This window comes from Eretmochelys imbricata, chromosome 17, assembly GCF_965152235.1.
Source record: "Eretmochelys imbricata isolate rEreImb1 chromosome 17, rEreImb1.hap1, whole genome shotgun sequence".
Taxonomy (NCBI): domain Eukaryota; kingdom Metazoa; phylum Chordata; order Testudines; family Cheloniidae; genus Eretmochelys; species Eretmochelys imbricata.
Genome location: NC_135588.1, coordinates 1654726 through 1669088, shown reverse-complemented (window position 1 = coordinate 1669088; position 14363 = coordinate 1654726). Strand labels below are relative to the sequence as shown.

Below are 14363 nucleotides of genomic sequence, written 5' to 3'. Positions count from 1 at the left end.
ACGGTCCTCCTGTCTCCTCTCCACTGCATTTTTCAGGTAGAGTGGAGATGAACTCTCCCCAGATGCCAGTATGAGTGCTTCGCTAGCTGGAACGCTTTGAATGAAGCAGAAACAAGGTGCATAGGCAAGTTGAGCACCTCTTCAAAGTAACCATCTCTTGTGAGTGTTCAATGAGAAACTTCCCATTAACCCATTGGTTTGTGGTCTGCTCCAGTTCTCCCACGCATACCTTGCTCTGGCTGATCTTAGAAGTTGAATCCCCTTGTCAATCTAGCATAAAAGAATATTGAAAAGAAACCACCGTACCCCATTAGAGATGCCCACAGGGGTTCGGTAGATCAGGTCTCAGCAAACCCCAAAGTAAACAAATTGTTCTACAACACTCAAATAGGAAAATGAGTGAGGTGGCTATGGCAAGGCAGATTAATCTACCAAGTCGTCCATCCCAAATAAACTGTGACTTGCCAGTTAGTGAAATGTACTGGCGTTTACCTCTTACTTCTCAAGTAGAGAATAGGAGGAAGATTCAGGGTGGGATTTGTAAAGTACTCTAAAAGGGTACTTTAACACATCTTATTTTAACGAGGCAGAGAGAATAAAAATCTTTGAGGAGAAGGACAAAACTTGCGCTAGTTAGGTCTGTTCCATTGCTCACCTGTTGTGTGACTTTCAGAAGTTATTAGAATGTATGCGTTTTCCATGTAAGGGCAAACTAAATCTAAGGTGGCATGTTTCTGTTTGGAAGGGTGTAACTATGGAGACTCCCTTTATTCCTGTTAAGGATTTGGAGCAAGTAACTTGAGTGTGTCATAGCCACACAAGGTTCTTCATTTACAAGTATAATTCTTAAACCTGGATTTTAAAAGGGAGTTTAGATCAAGTTTGCAGGATTCTCTCATTTAACTGAAGGTTATAGCCAGGCGCGCTTTTTCCAGTTTATAATGAATAGACATCTAATTTACATGATGAAGCTAGAACATAGGAAAAGTCCATCTCTCCTTGAGCAGCGAAAGGGACTGTATTGGCTTCAAAATCATCCATCCTGGACTTACTGGAAATGCATTCAATGAACGTTTAAATCGCACTGATACTAACTCAGAGTAACAGCTGTGTTAGTCTGTATTCGCAAAAAGAAACGGAGTACTTGTGGCACCTTAGAGACTAACCAATTTATTTGAGCATAAGCATTCATGAGCTACAGCTCACTTCATCGGATACATACTGTGGAAAGTCTCTATGTAAAAGAATAAATGGACACAAATCAGATATCAAGAATTATAACATTCATAAACCAGTCGGAGAACACTTCAGTCTCTCTGGTCACGCAATTACAGACATGAAAGTTGCGATATTACAACAGAAAAACTTCAAATCCAGACTCCAGCGAGAGACTGTTGAATTGGAATTCATTTGCAAATTGGATACAATTAATTTAGGCTTGAATAGAGACTGGGAGTGGCTAAGTCATTATGCAAGGTAACCTATTTCCCCTTGTTTTTTCCTACCCCCCCCTCCCCCGACGCTCTTGTTAAACCCTGGATTTGTGCTGGAAATGGCCCACCTTGATTATCATACACATTGTAAGGAGAGTGATCACTTTAGATAAACTATTACCAGCGGGGGAGAGGGGTGGGGGGAGAGAAAACCTTTTGTAGTGGTAAACACCCATTTTTTCATGGTTTGTGTGTATAAAAAGATCTTCTGTACTTTCCACAGTATGCATCCGATGAAGTGAGCTGTAGCTCACGAAAGCTTATGCTCAAATAAATTGGTTAGTCTCTAAGGTGCCACAAATATCTTCCAGGCTGTATATCGTCATTCCCCCGATCTCAGAACTCTTGGTATTTGGGCTGGCATGGATGTCTGGTTCCTCTAGTGGAAATAATATTCCATTTATACCACGGGGGTCTCATCTTCTCCCCAGACACAGGAATGTTAACTGTAAACTGTTATCTACTGGGGGAGGATGTTCCTTGAAATACGTATCTCCTTTACACTAGGAGTGTCTGAACTGCTTTTGCAGATGGTTCTTAAGTCACTAAAAAAGAACTCTGTTGGAATTTATTTGACCTGTTCCAAGTGTTGCTGTATCTTCCTTTGAAGGGCACGGGATAGGAGTAGGAAGTCAAGGAAGGGTTGAAATCTACCTGCCTGTCCACAAATCTCTTTCTAAGAGCTTCTACTTCACTGCTGTCTGTCTCATATAGGTGTAGTAATGAGACTCTGTTTACAAATATTAAGAGCTTGTATGAACAACCTCACAGTGAGAGGAGTTAAAACACCACCAGAAATAAGTTGCCAACCTGTTGGGGAATGTAGTAAACGCAAACTATTAAGTTAAACCAAAGGCACCTAGCATCATGCCCAAATGGCTGCAGACCAAGGAGAATGAGTTCCAATGTCTCTAGGGCCTTCCATGAGGCTCTCCCTTGGTTCAATTGGAATTAAGCTGAAATGCTGCTTCTCTGCTGGATGCTTGCTTTCATCAGCAAGGGTGCATGTGTGTGGGTTGTGTTTGTGTTGTGTTTTCTTCTCCACTCTAAATTCCCTTGGTGCTGCTGTTTGTTGGGAAACTGTTTTGAGTTCTTGACACAAGCGCTGCCTTGCATCAGCTTAGCTCGTGTCCTGAACTGAAAAGCATGGGCAGATTTTCTGCTTCTTGGTCTGCGGGGGAGGTGAGTGACTACTGGTGAAGCAGCCCTGCCAAAGTCTGACCAGATTACAGACAACAGCATTGGTTGTGCAGTCTAATATACATAACACTAGACTTCACTACTGATGACCTGTGGATATCCCACTCTCTAAAGATAATGTATTGCTGCAGAATTTCCATATCTGTGTTTTAGCTCCTTGGCAGGAGACTGATGAAACTCCTTCACTTTTAATGTTTGTTTGTTTGTTTTGGTTTTTTTGAGCCTCGAGAGCAGCAGTAGCAAGGTAGAATGTGAGCCATGTCCTCTATTGGCTGTTGCAAGCTATGTGTTACTCAGTATAAATACTCCTACTTTCTGTGATCCATTGGGTTTCTTCTTGGCCACAATGGCCCTTTAAAGGAGATCTTCTTTTAGAAACTAGCCATCTGCATTGCTCCAAGTCTATCAAAACTCCTGTATCCTTCTCAGATTTATTCTTATTTTCTAGTCAGTTCTAGACAGCTGCCTATATTTTCCATGAGGTGCTTCCCTTTAGTGCCTTGGCACCTTATTTTGGCATGGGAAGATATTTCACTGCCATTTCTAGATAGGTGATCAAACTCCTAATGTTGGTGAGATCTAGCCATGCTGAATGTCATCAGTTTTAAATATGAACGGATCTTTGGCCCTGTGCCCATAGTGATCTGCTGTCCTCCCTGAAAAAATGGACACATAGAGTTTTATAACCAGTAAAAATCCGCTCTGAATGACCTGGAGAGGACAGACCAGATTGTGAGCTCTTTGAGGCAGGGTCTGTCTCTTACTCTGTTTGTTTGCATTGCGTCAGTGTTGTGGGACCCTGGTCCAAATACTGAATACACTTTTCTCGGTAGAAAATTGCTGTGTTACTTGAGGAACCCAGAGTAGAGCTACCCTAGCAATAACTCTTTGAAATGTGACTATTACTGGCACATTGGCAAATTGTAATAAGGTTATTGTAGTATTTTATCTAACTAATATGAGCTCATTTCAAGGCAATTGGGTACAAGACATTAGTTCATTTGGGGCTTCTGATATCCCAAGAAGAAACTAAAACAGTCACGGCACACTAAGATATAATTAGTCCCACAATAAAACTTTCTTCTCCTGTGGCCCCTGTCCAACCCTCATATTTCTGAAACAAAAGGTCAGAAACTTTTCCAGTTTTTAAAAGGAAAATGAAAAGCAAGTCTCAAATCCTTTATCAGTGTGAAACAGTAACATCTCAGACATTTTGGCTGAGTGACATTAACTTAATCCATGGGAGTATTGGCACCAGGGAATCTAGTTGTTATATACCACCCTGGGTGGCAATTCTAACTGAACCTCCACATGATGCCTGCCTTAAGAAACCCAGCCTTCATCCTTAAACAAGCTGGCAGGCATCATATGTTTTTTTGAAAACTGCTCTGTACTCAGATACCAAAGGCTTAGTAGAATTCAAAAAAGGGTTAGCTATTTATTTAGAAAATGAGAACATCCACAGTTACATTAGGATTATAAAAAAGTGATGCAATGCCTCAGGGCATAAGACAATCACTGACTGTTGTGGGTAAAGAAGACATACCCCCAATCAATTAGTTTTCCATAATTGTCCACTATGTGGCTTCTTGCAGCTTCCTCTGAAGCATTTGGTACTGGCCTCTGACAGAGAAAAGATGCTGGACTAGTGGGGCTATGTCTTAGACACAAGGTAAATCTATGCTATGCTTTTGTTTTAAATTTCCTGGAAGCTTTTATTTAAAACTTGGCACTTTGAGAGCCTTCATTTAGTACTGGGTAAAACTGAGAATATTTTCCCAAATGAATCCTAAGAGATGGTCTCTGTCTCTTGATTCCTCATAGAAGTTGGCTGTGCTATCCTTGCAGTGGTTTTGCAACCTGGTTTAAAAAACTAATTTTGCAAACATGTTAAGGTTAAGAGGTGTTTAAAGATTCATTTGACATTTAAATTTATGCATTGCATGAGAAGTGCAAGATTTCCCTAATTGCAGAGTAACTAGGTAAACTGACATGTCTTGGAGTGCTAAGTTAATCACAAGTTACCAACTTCAGTGGTTATCTTTTTGTGTGTGTGTGTGAGAGAGAGAGATCCATGGGAGCTATTAAAGTAGGTGTTCTCAAACTGGGGGTCGGGACCACTCAGGGGGTCATGAGGTTATTACATGGGGGGGTCATGAGCTGTCAGCCTCCACCCCATACCCCACTTTTCCTCTAGCATTTATAATGGTGTTAAATATATTTAAAAGGTTTTTTAATTTGTTAGGGGGATCGCACTCAGAGGCTTGCTATGTGAAAGGGGTCCCCAGGATCAAAGTTTGAGAACTACTATATCAAAGCAACACTGTATGTCAATCTTCACTTTTAAGATGCCAAAGAAATAAAGTGCAAAGTAGCTGTGAAAGCAGAGGTTGTGTAGCATAAAACCTTTGGTAGTGGAAGGAGCATTTCATACTCTCAGAATCATTTCTGCCGGGATCTGCGCATGGGTCTAGCAATGTTGTTTTTCTCTTGCCTACTGCCCAGAAGCCCTGCATTCTGGCTTTGATTTCTGAATTAATATTGCGGCCAAGCTGATGGTGCCCTGGCTAGGGGGTGTAGGACACCCTTTATCACATGTCCCATGCTCTTGCATCCTTTGATAAATAGTTTTGATGTAACATGCCCACGTGGGGGGAGGGGAGGGTGGAAGCCATCGGCGATATGTACAGTAGCACTGCAGATGGTCACTCTAGCTGGGCACAGAAGTTATGGGTTGAACACACTTGCTACACTTGTTGCAATGCACTTTAAAAAATGGGGTGAAGATAGCATTTCAGCAGAGTGGGCCAGAACTGGCCCTGCACGGGGGACCCTTCAGCCAACGAGGGCTATACAAAGAGTAGCTAAGTGCAAAGGGCTTTCTTTTCTCCAGTATCTGCCACACAGGATTACAGTACTTTCCTCATCCTGCACTGCAAATGAGCTGGTAAATAGACTGGCCTACAGCCTGCCTTAGTGCTAAACCAGGACATGGAGTAAGCACCGACCCCATGCCAGGCCTTCCCCAACTGGCTCAGATGGTTGGGATTCTTCGGCAGTGGGAGAATTGCCATGCTAGCTTGGTGAGGATGCCTTGGCGGCTAGAATTGGGAACTGATCAGTACTCCTGTGGCTCTCTGCCTGGCTCTGCTACTGCCTTGTGGATCCTCCCCTTAGGCTGGGGAAAGTCCTTTAGTAGTGGGCAAGCTCCACCCGCCCACCTCCAGGATCCCAACAGACTACTGCCTTTGGGGTTTAGGACAGGTTTCTCCAGGTGTAAAATACACAAAGTGCTTTGAGAATCCTGCATGAAAGAGCCTAGGCCCATACAAAGCATTGTGCTTGTTTTCTTTGTTTTGCAGTGGTGCACAGAGCCCCACTGTGGTAGGCACTTCTTACAGCTGGTACCTGTGGAAAATGTAATGGACTTTGTAGGAGTGGAGCTTGCCAGCTCCCTGCCCCTCTGCTTCCTCCCTCCTGTTCTATGGAGACCTTCTGGGAGTGATAGGCCTCTGATGTGAGAGGTAGCTGTTCTCTCCCCACCATCTCTCACTTGGGGCTGAGATTGTCATACCCTCTCCCTGTCTCTGTCCTCAATTGGTTTATAAGCTAGTCCTGTTTGGAGTGGAGGGGGTGCGTGGCAAACAGACCCTTACACAGAAGGCAGATTTCCACTAGTAATGGTGAATGGAGGTAATTCCTACCCATCCGGCCTCCAAACGCCCCTTGGGAATGTCATGGTAAACTCTCCCTCCTCAGTGTAGAGGTAGCTGTAACAAGCACACTTAGGCACCTGTGAGGATGTGACAAGCTATGGAAGTGTGTGTGGAAGGGTAACTCGTATCTTTAGGAGTCACTGGAGTTCTCTCCCTCTCGTTTGCTTTTGTGCTGAACCTGCGGGCGGCAGTTGGCTGAGACTGTCCTAGCAGTTCTCAGAGGGAAAGCAGCGGAGGTAATGCTCTAGAACAGTGGTTCCCAAACTGGGGTTCACAAAATGTTACAGGGGGTTCTCGGGGGGAAAAAATTCCCTAATGGCGGACAGAGTTGTCCCTAGGGACCCCAGACAGCACGGGGCCAGCAGCCCACAACCCCTGCACTTCCGAGAGCTAAGCAGATCAAAGCAAGCCTATGTATCACACTGAGGAGATTTAAACTTCAAGACTCATAAGAAATGGAAAGGGAGGTGGATATTTTTTGCTGTTTTAAAAATTAAATAGGCAGCTACTGTTTTTAAAATTATTATGAAGAACAAGTTTAAGCTTTGTTGTAACGTGTGTTGTTTGCCTGGACTGCTCAAGACCTGAACGCTTGTGTAGGAGGAATTTTGAGATGGCTTCTTAAATCCCTTCATGCTATTGCACATCTGATACTCCTTGATGAAACATGTCTTATAACAGCCTTATTCAAAGTGATACAAGCTACAAAAGTGAGATCTTGGAAGAGTGTTGCAGTTTTCATAATATAATAAAAATACTGTAATAATTAGTAAAGTGTAATAAAGTATGTCATAAAAACAAATTTTATATTTCCAAGATCACTGCTTTTATAATTTATACTCCTGTAAAGGAGAAAATCTCAGGAAATATTCATTTTTAGGAGGGGGTTCGTGAGACTTGGCATTTTAGTGAAAGGGGTTCACAGGTTGTTAAAGTTTGGGAACCACTGCTCTAGAATAAGCTGTACAGGGAGGAGAGATTGACTGATCCAGTGTAGGGTTGGTGAGCTCTGGCCCTGTGAACTGACCGCAGGGATGGTGATGTATGAACCTATATAATAAACAGGGTTAAATAATAGGAACGGTGTGTTCCTGGCAGGCTAAGGAGGGGCTATTCTCCAGCAATGGCCATATCCCTGTAGTGATGCCCCCGCTGCCTGAATAATTGGGTCTTGGCAGCTGGGCTCTTCACACTTTACTGGGGTTCATACCATCTGCTTCAGTCTAAAGTCACATCCAAAATACTCAGGTGTCTAGCTCTATATGTGGTGATGAACCCAGGCCCTAGCAGAGGTAGGTACTTCGAATTGCTTGTCCAGAGCAAGGATGTGCAGTGATTTTCCAAGGGCAGGCTACTGCAGAAAAAGCAACTAATTTCATTGGCTCTCTTGAACTAAAGAGGAAGCTGGTCAGTGGTCCTGGGGATGAACTACAGGAGTAAAGGATGCAAAACTACTGTAGGCAAGGCTAAGACACCCTGCCTGGCTTAGGGACTTAGAACAGCATTTCCCAACCTGGGTAGTGCCAGAGTAGCCTCGAAGATTTGACACAGACAGCAGATCATAGCAGCATCCCCTGCTTCCACAGATCCTCAAACCATGCTGCTGTGTCTGAAATGATCAGTAGTTTCTTGATACTTCCTTTCCCCTCCGCTTTGAGACTGACCCCTGATACGGCTGGCCTGGCCCTAGGAGCAGCTTCAGCATGCAGATAACAGGGTCAGGAAGGAGCTTACCGGCCCAAGCTCTGTATGTGTGCCTTTGTAACTCCTAGCTGGAGTATTTTAGGTCTAGGCAGAAACACGAGACACTCATTCACTAATCCATCCATTGTCATTCTGAATCGCAGTAGAACTGCGGCTGTTCAGATGACGCTCTAACCCTCTCTTGCACTGACTTGCTGTATGGGCTTGGACCAGCCGCCCTGTATGGGTGCACTAGCCATTAGAGGCACTGTTTACTCACCTCCCAGCCTGTGGTGAGGATTAGTTGTTGAAGTCTCTGCACAGAGCTTTGTATAATTGGAGCCTCACTGCTCCTGTACCACGGAGGCCTTCAGCCGCCTCTCACTACAGCTGGATTCTAACAACAGATGCCACCGCTGCTGTCTGGGTTTTGTTCTGGCCGTTTGCCTAAGTGGGTTTTCTGCTACTGCTGTGTGGTTTAGAAAAGCTATTTTCCTCTTAAGTTAGGCAGTTTGTTTGTAAGACCTCTGTGCAAACACTCCCCTTTCAAACTAGCCTCTCTGAGCTCCGGGTGAATTTGAAGAGGTGGGGGTTAATGTGCTGATGGTTCCCAAGGCAAATTGACAGCACGTTTTGTGCAGTGCCACTTTACCTCTTTGTGCAGTGTAATCCCTCCTACAGCGACACCCGTCTAAAGAGAGCTGCTGCGGTGGGCTGCGGGAGTACAGTGGGTAAGTAGAGATCACAGCAATGGAGGCTGCTGTTGCTGCAGATATCACAACAATATACGAATGCAGAGGATTCCCTGCCTGTGCTAGAAGGGCAGAGAGGAGGGTGTGTTCATGCTTACAGAACAGGACTGACCATTTGGGAAATGTGGGGTCTACTCCTGGCTCGGCTGTAGAGTTTTGTGAGCCATTGAGTCATTTCTGTGCCTTGCATTCCCCCTCTCTAAAAAGGGATACGAATTCTAAATTAGTTGGTGTTTGTAAAGCGCTTGGAGATCCTCTGATGAAAGGCAGAAGTACGAAGTAATACAATATTTCCACGCTGAGCTTGTCCCCATTGTAGGCTGCCCTGCTTTCACCTGTACTAGCTAGTTCACCTGCCTGGCGTCTGGACTCTTTCTCCCTAGCATCTGGGGTCTCGGTCAGTAGAGTGGTGGTGGTGCTGTAATAGGTTGAGGACGTGGATTTGGACCAGTCATGGGCTAGAGCTGGTTTCTTTCCTATTTAATTTGCAGGCCTGCTCTAGCATGTGTCCCTATCACCCTCCAGCTCCTTCACTTCTCTGGCCTGGGAATTAGCCTAAACCTTCTAAGCACCACCAGGCAAGTCTCCTTGCAGCTCCTGCACTTTCCTGCTGCGGCTACACACAGCTACGAACACCAAGCCCACTGCTTGCCAAACCTGTGCAGGGCTGGGCACTCCCGCATCCGTCAGAGAGTGATTTCACACAGCCACCTCAGCCTAGGTTAGGAGGAGTGACCCAGCCATGTGCCATCAAGTGGCTTACTGGAGGTAGTGTAGTGGCCCAATTTCCCATCCTCCCTAGATCTTCTGGCCCAAGTCGGCCGGCTTTTCCAAACCCCTTTCTCAGGAGCAGGTGCCAAGACCTCTGAGGCCTGGTGCTCTGTCTCTCTAAGAAATGTTCCCTTTTCCCCCACTGTGAGGAACATTTCAGCCCTTTTGCCCTAGCTCCAAGGCTTCTCTACCCGGCCTCCTCATTCCCTCTCTGCCAACGCTGGAGTTTGCAGAATCCATAACTACTCTGACAAGACCACCAGCAGTAAGTGGGACCCAATTCTGTTGTCATCTGTTTTCTTCTTATGCCACGGGGTGGTCTAAGTCTTTCATAAGACTGGTTTTCTATGCGAATGCTGCTGTCCACGGTGTCATGTGAACAGCTTTGCAGTCAGATTTCCTTCTGCTAACTGGGGGGAGTGGGCCTTGGCCCATGAAGCCATCCTCCTTGCACATCTAGCTTTCCCTCTTCTGTCCATGTAGCTTATCAGGTGCCTATCACCATCGTTCTGTTTGGGGTTGTTTTCAGACACTATCACCAGCCAGGGCCTATCATGGAGTATGCTTCTGCCAAGGAGGTTGCTAGAAACCTCTGAGTGCTTCTCCCTTTCGCCCTCTTGTCTTAGTTTTGGCTGTCGCTGTCCTAAGAAGGCCGAAAAGAGCCCGTCTTGTATTTCCTGCTGAAAGGGGTGATGTCTGGTCTTTGGCGTGAGGGGAGTGCTTGCGGCGTGGGCTGCTTGCTGCCAAAGCTGCCTGCCTGCTCCAGCCTTGGGAGTTTGACCCTTGGGGCTGTCCAAGCATTGGACTCCCTGACCGAGAGCCCCCCTTCGTCCAAGGCCACTTGACTAGCCGCAAGGTCAGCTCACTCCTTCAGCTCCGTGAAGAGCTCACCTTTGCTGGAGTGGGGAAGATGCTTCGAGAGTCGAAGCTGTACTAGTTAAACGTAGGGCTGTTTCTAAGCTGATTTACTTAAATGGCTGTAACTCCCTGTGCTCACATTCCCAGTTTGGTTTAAAAGGAGCTTGTTTGGGTTTAATTTAGATACTGACCTGCCTTAACTAAAACGGCCCTCGGTGCCCACCCAAGGGCGTAGAACAGTTTGTCACCCCTTGCGCTGAAGGCGTTCGGTTTTGGTGGGCCGGGCTCTGGTGTCCCTGCCAGTTAACTGTGCTGCAGGCTCTGTGCCCCCTTCCTGGGGATGCAGGGTGCTGCCCTGGGGCGAATTTTGTTAAAGCTTTACTGAGGGATGGGTCTGGCTCTTGTTCATGATGGGCTGTGAGGACCCTCTGGAACTATAAACTCCAGTCTCCGAACAGCTGCTCCCCAGGGCTGTGCCTTGGCTCTTCCCCTCCTTGCTGTAAGCACCTTTAAGTCCCTGTACCCCCCCCCCCAGCATGCTCAGGGATGGGTTCCCCACCCAGGCTGCCCCAGGGTAAGTTTAACATCCAGTGCTGGCGGAGATTTGTACCCTCACTGCACCCTGGCAGTCCCCTCTGCAGCGCCCCGGGCCGGCCCCTGCTGCTGCCAGGATCCCTGTTACCAGCCCTTTGACTCCTGCTGCCCTGGCCCGCGGCCGGACCCCTGGCTCTGCTGCTCCCCTCTCGCTGAGGGCAGAGCCCGCGGCCCGGCCTGGCCTGGCCGCTTGGGCGGGGCAGCGCCGCGCGGGGGAAGGAGGCAGCCTGGCCCCGGCGTGGCAGGGCGTTTATTGAGCAGCGGCCGGGCCGGGCGCTCAGCGGAAGTTGGCCCGCAGCTCCCGGCCGTGCAGCGCCTGGCACGGCCGCCAGTTGTCCTGCAGCGGGCGGGGCGGCTCGCCGGCCGCGCTGCTCAGGAGCCCGCGCAGGGCGCCCAGCTGCTCGGCGCCGACCTCCACGGGCTCCCGCAGCACCAGCCAGGTGACGCTCTCCAGCAGCGGCGGGGTGGTCAGCGAGCCCGGGTACGTCCAGAAGTCGCCGCCGGCGGGCAGCAGCTCCCGCGGCTGCAAGGCGGGGGCGGGCGCCTCGGTGCCCCGGGTGCGCACGGAGCCCAGCGCGCCCAGCAGCGGCTCCAGGCCCGGGCAGGGCTGCCCCAGGCGCAGCAGCACGGCCACCACGGCCAGCCCGTCGGGGCGGCTCATCGCCCGGCTCAGCCGCCCGTCGCGGGCCCGCCAGTGCACCAGGTGCAGCTCGGCCGGGAAGCGGCGCCCCTCCAGCGTGTGCTCCGAGCCCTGCTCCGGCCCCGAGCCCCAGTGCAGGTGGAGCTGGGCCAGGCGGTAGGGGCCGCCCAGGGGCCCCCCGGCCAGCGCCGCGCCCTCGCCGAACTGCACCTGCAGCGTGTGCCCGTTGTTGGCGACGCTCCGCGCCGCGGCCGCCTCGTAGCTGAAGTGGAGCGGCCGCAGGGCGGCGTCGTAGCGGGTGTCCTGGGCCCGGATGTCCACGGGGGACTGCCGCCGCCCCCGGGCCAGGGGGAAGCGCTCATGCCAGCGCTCCGGGCCGTCCTCGGGGCCGTAGCCCCAGGCGTGGGAGGCGGCTCCGCCGGCGCCGGGCCTCCCGCAGCAGCCCCAGCAGCTCATGGTGGCCCGGCCGCCTGCCCTCTGCGCCGGGCGCGACTGTCCCGTCACAGCCGCGGGGGACGGGGCGCGGCGCCGCGGGGCCGGCTGCTGCTGCCGGTCCCCGCGCGGCGGCGCTGTGGGTCCGCGTGGCCGGGACCCGCCGGTGGGGTGGGCGCTAGGCTGCCCCCAAGGCAGCGGCTCTGTACCCCTGGGGCGCGCCTCCGGCCTCGCAACGCCCTGTGGCCGCCGCCGGCTGACTCTGGCCTTGGGAACATGACGATCCTACTGACACCTCCCTGTACAGCGCTGGCTCTGGGGAGTGTCCCTTCGGCCGGACTCGGCACTAGCTAGATGAGTTGATGTACCCCCTGGAAGAGCTCTGCCTACCCCCGGGGTATGTGTACCCCCGGTGGAGAACCACTGCCCTAAAGGATCCCTGCATCTGCCGTGCTCCACCCCATCCCCCAAGTTCAGGGGCTGCTGGTCTGGGCACAGGTGTGAGACAGGGCAGGGCTGGAGCGCAGGCAGAGAGACTGATCACTTCCTCCTGACTCATGTTCCTTTCCCTGTGGATTTCTGTCTCTCCCTATGTGCCCTTAGCCCCCGGCCTCCCTGGAGAATCTCCCAGGCAGGTGCACTGGGATCCCCAGACGTGCTGGAGGATCCCCCAGGGCAGGAGCTGGGACAGGGGTTCTCTTTGTTGGAAGGATGTTTCTTTTCTCCTTCTTGTGGCCAGGAGCAGCCCAGGACCCACCCGCCTGGGCCTCTCACACTCGGAAGCCCCATGCCCACTTGACCTGCTCTGGCACGACACATAAATAGGTAAATAGAAAGGAGCATAAACGACCAAATTAAATGTAAAAATGTCATAAGAAAAGCCAAAAGGAGTTTGAAGAACAGCTAGCCAAAAACTCAAAAGGTAATAACAAAATGTTTTTTAAGTGCATCAGAAGCGGGAAGCCTGCTAAACAACCAGTGGGGGCCCTGTACTATCGAGATACAAAAGGAGCACTTAAAGATGATAAAGTCCTCGGGGAGAAACTAAATTAATTCTTTGCTTCAGTCTTCACGGCTGAGGATGTGAGGGAGATTCCCAAACCTTGAGCTGTCTTTTGTAGGTGACAAATCTGAGGAATTGTCACAGATTGAAGTGTCACTAGAGGAGGTTGTGGAATTAACTGAGAAACTGAACAGGAACAAGTCACCGGGCCCAGATGGCATCACCCAAGAGTTCTGAAAGAACTCCAGTGTGAAATTGTGGAACTATTAACTATGGTTTGTAACCTGTCCTTTAAATCAGCTACTGTACCCAGTGACTGGAAGATAGCTAATGTAATGCCAATATTTAAGAAGGGATCTAGAGGTGATCCTGGCAATTACAGACCAGTGAGTCCAATGTCAGTACTGGACAAATTAGTTGAAACAGTAGTAAAGAATAAAATTGTCAGACACATAGAAGAGCATGAATTGTTGGGCAAAAGTCAACATGGTTTCTGTAAAGGGAGATCGTGTCTTACTGATCTATTAGAGTTCTTTGAGGGGGTCAACAAACATGTGGACCAGGGGGATCCAGTGGATATAGTGTACTTAGATTTCCAGAAAGCCTTTGACAAGGTCCCTCACCAAAGGCTCTTATGTAAATTAAGTTGTCATGGGATAAGAGGGAAGATCCTTTCATGGATTGAGAACTGGTTAAAAGACAGGGAACAAAGGGTAGGAATAAATGGTAAACTTTCAGAATGGAGAGGGGTAACTAGTGGTGTTCCCCAAGGGTCAGTCCGAGGAACAATCCTATTCAACCTATTCATAAATGATCTGGAGAAAGAGGTAAACAGTGAGGTGGCAAAGTTTGCAGATGATACTAAACTGCTCAAGATAGTTAAGACCAAAGCAGGCTGAAGAGCTTCAAAAAGATCTCCCAAAACTAAGTGATTGGACAACAAAATGGCAAATTAAATTTAATGTAGGTAAATGTAAAGTAACGCACATTGGAAAAAATAACCCCAACTATACATACAATATGATGGGGGCTAATTTAGCTACACCTGATCAGGAGAAAGATCTTGGAGTCATCGTGGATAGTTCTCTGAAGACATCCATGCAGTGTGCAGCGGCCGTCAAAAAAGCAAACAGAATGTTGGGAACCATCAAGAAAGGGATAGAGAATAAGACAGAAAATATCCTATTGCCCTTATATAAATCCATGGTATGCCCACACCTT

At 48.9% G+C, this 14363-nt stretch overlaps 1 pseudogene; it reads right to left on the bottom strand.

Annotated features, from left to right (window-relative positions):
• Nucleotides 1-11344: 11344 nt before the first annotated feature.
• LOC144276607 (carbonic anhydrase 2 pseudogene) lies at nucleotides 11345-12163 on the bottom strand (annotated as a pseudogene).
• Nucleotides 12164-14363: the final 2200 nt, after the last annotated feature.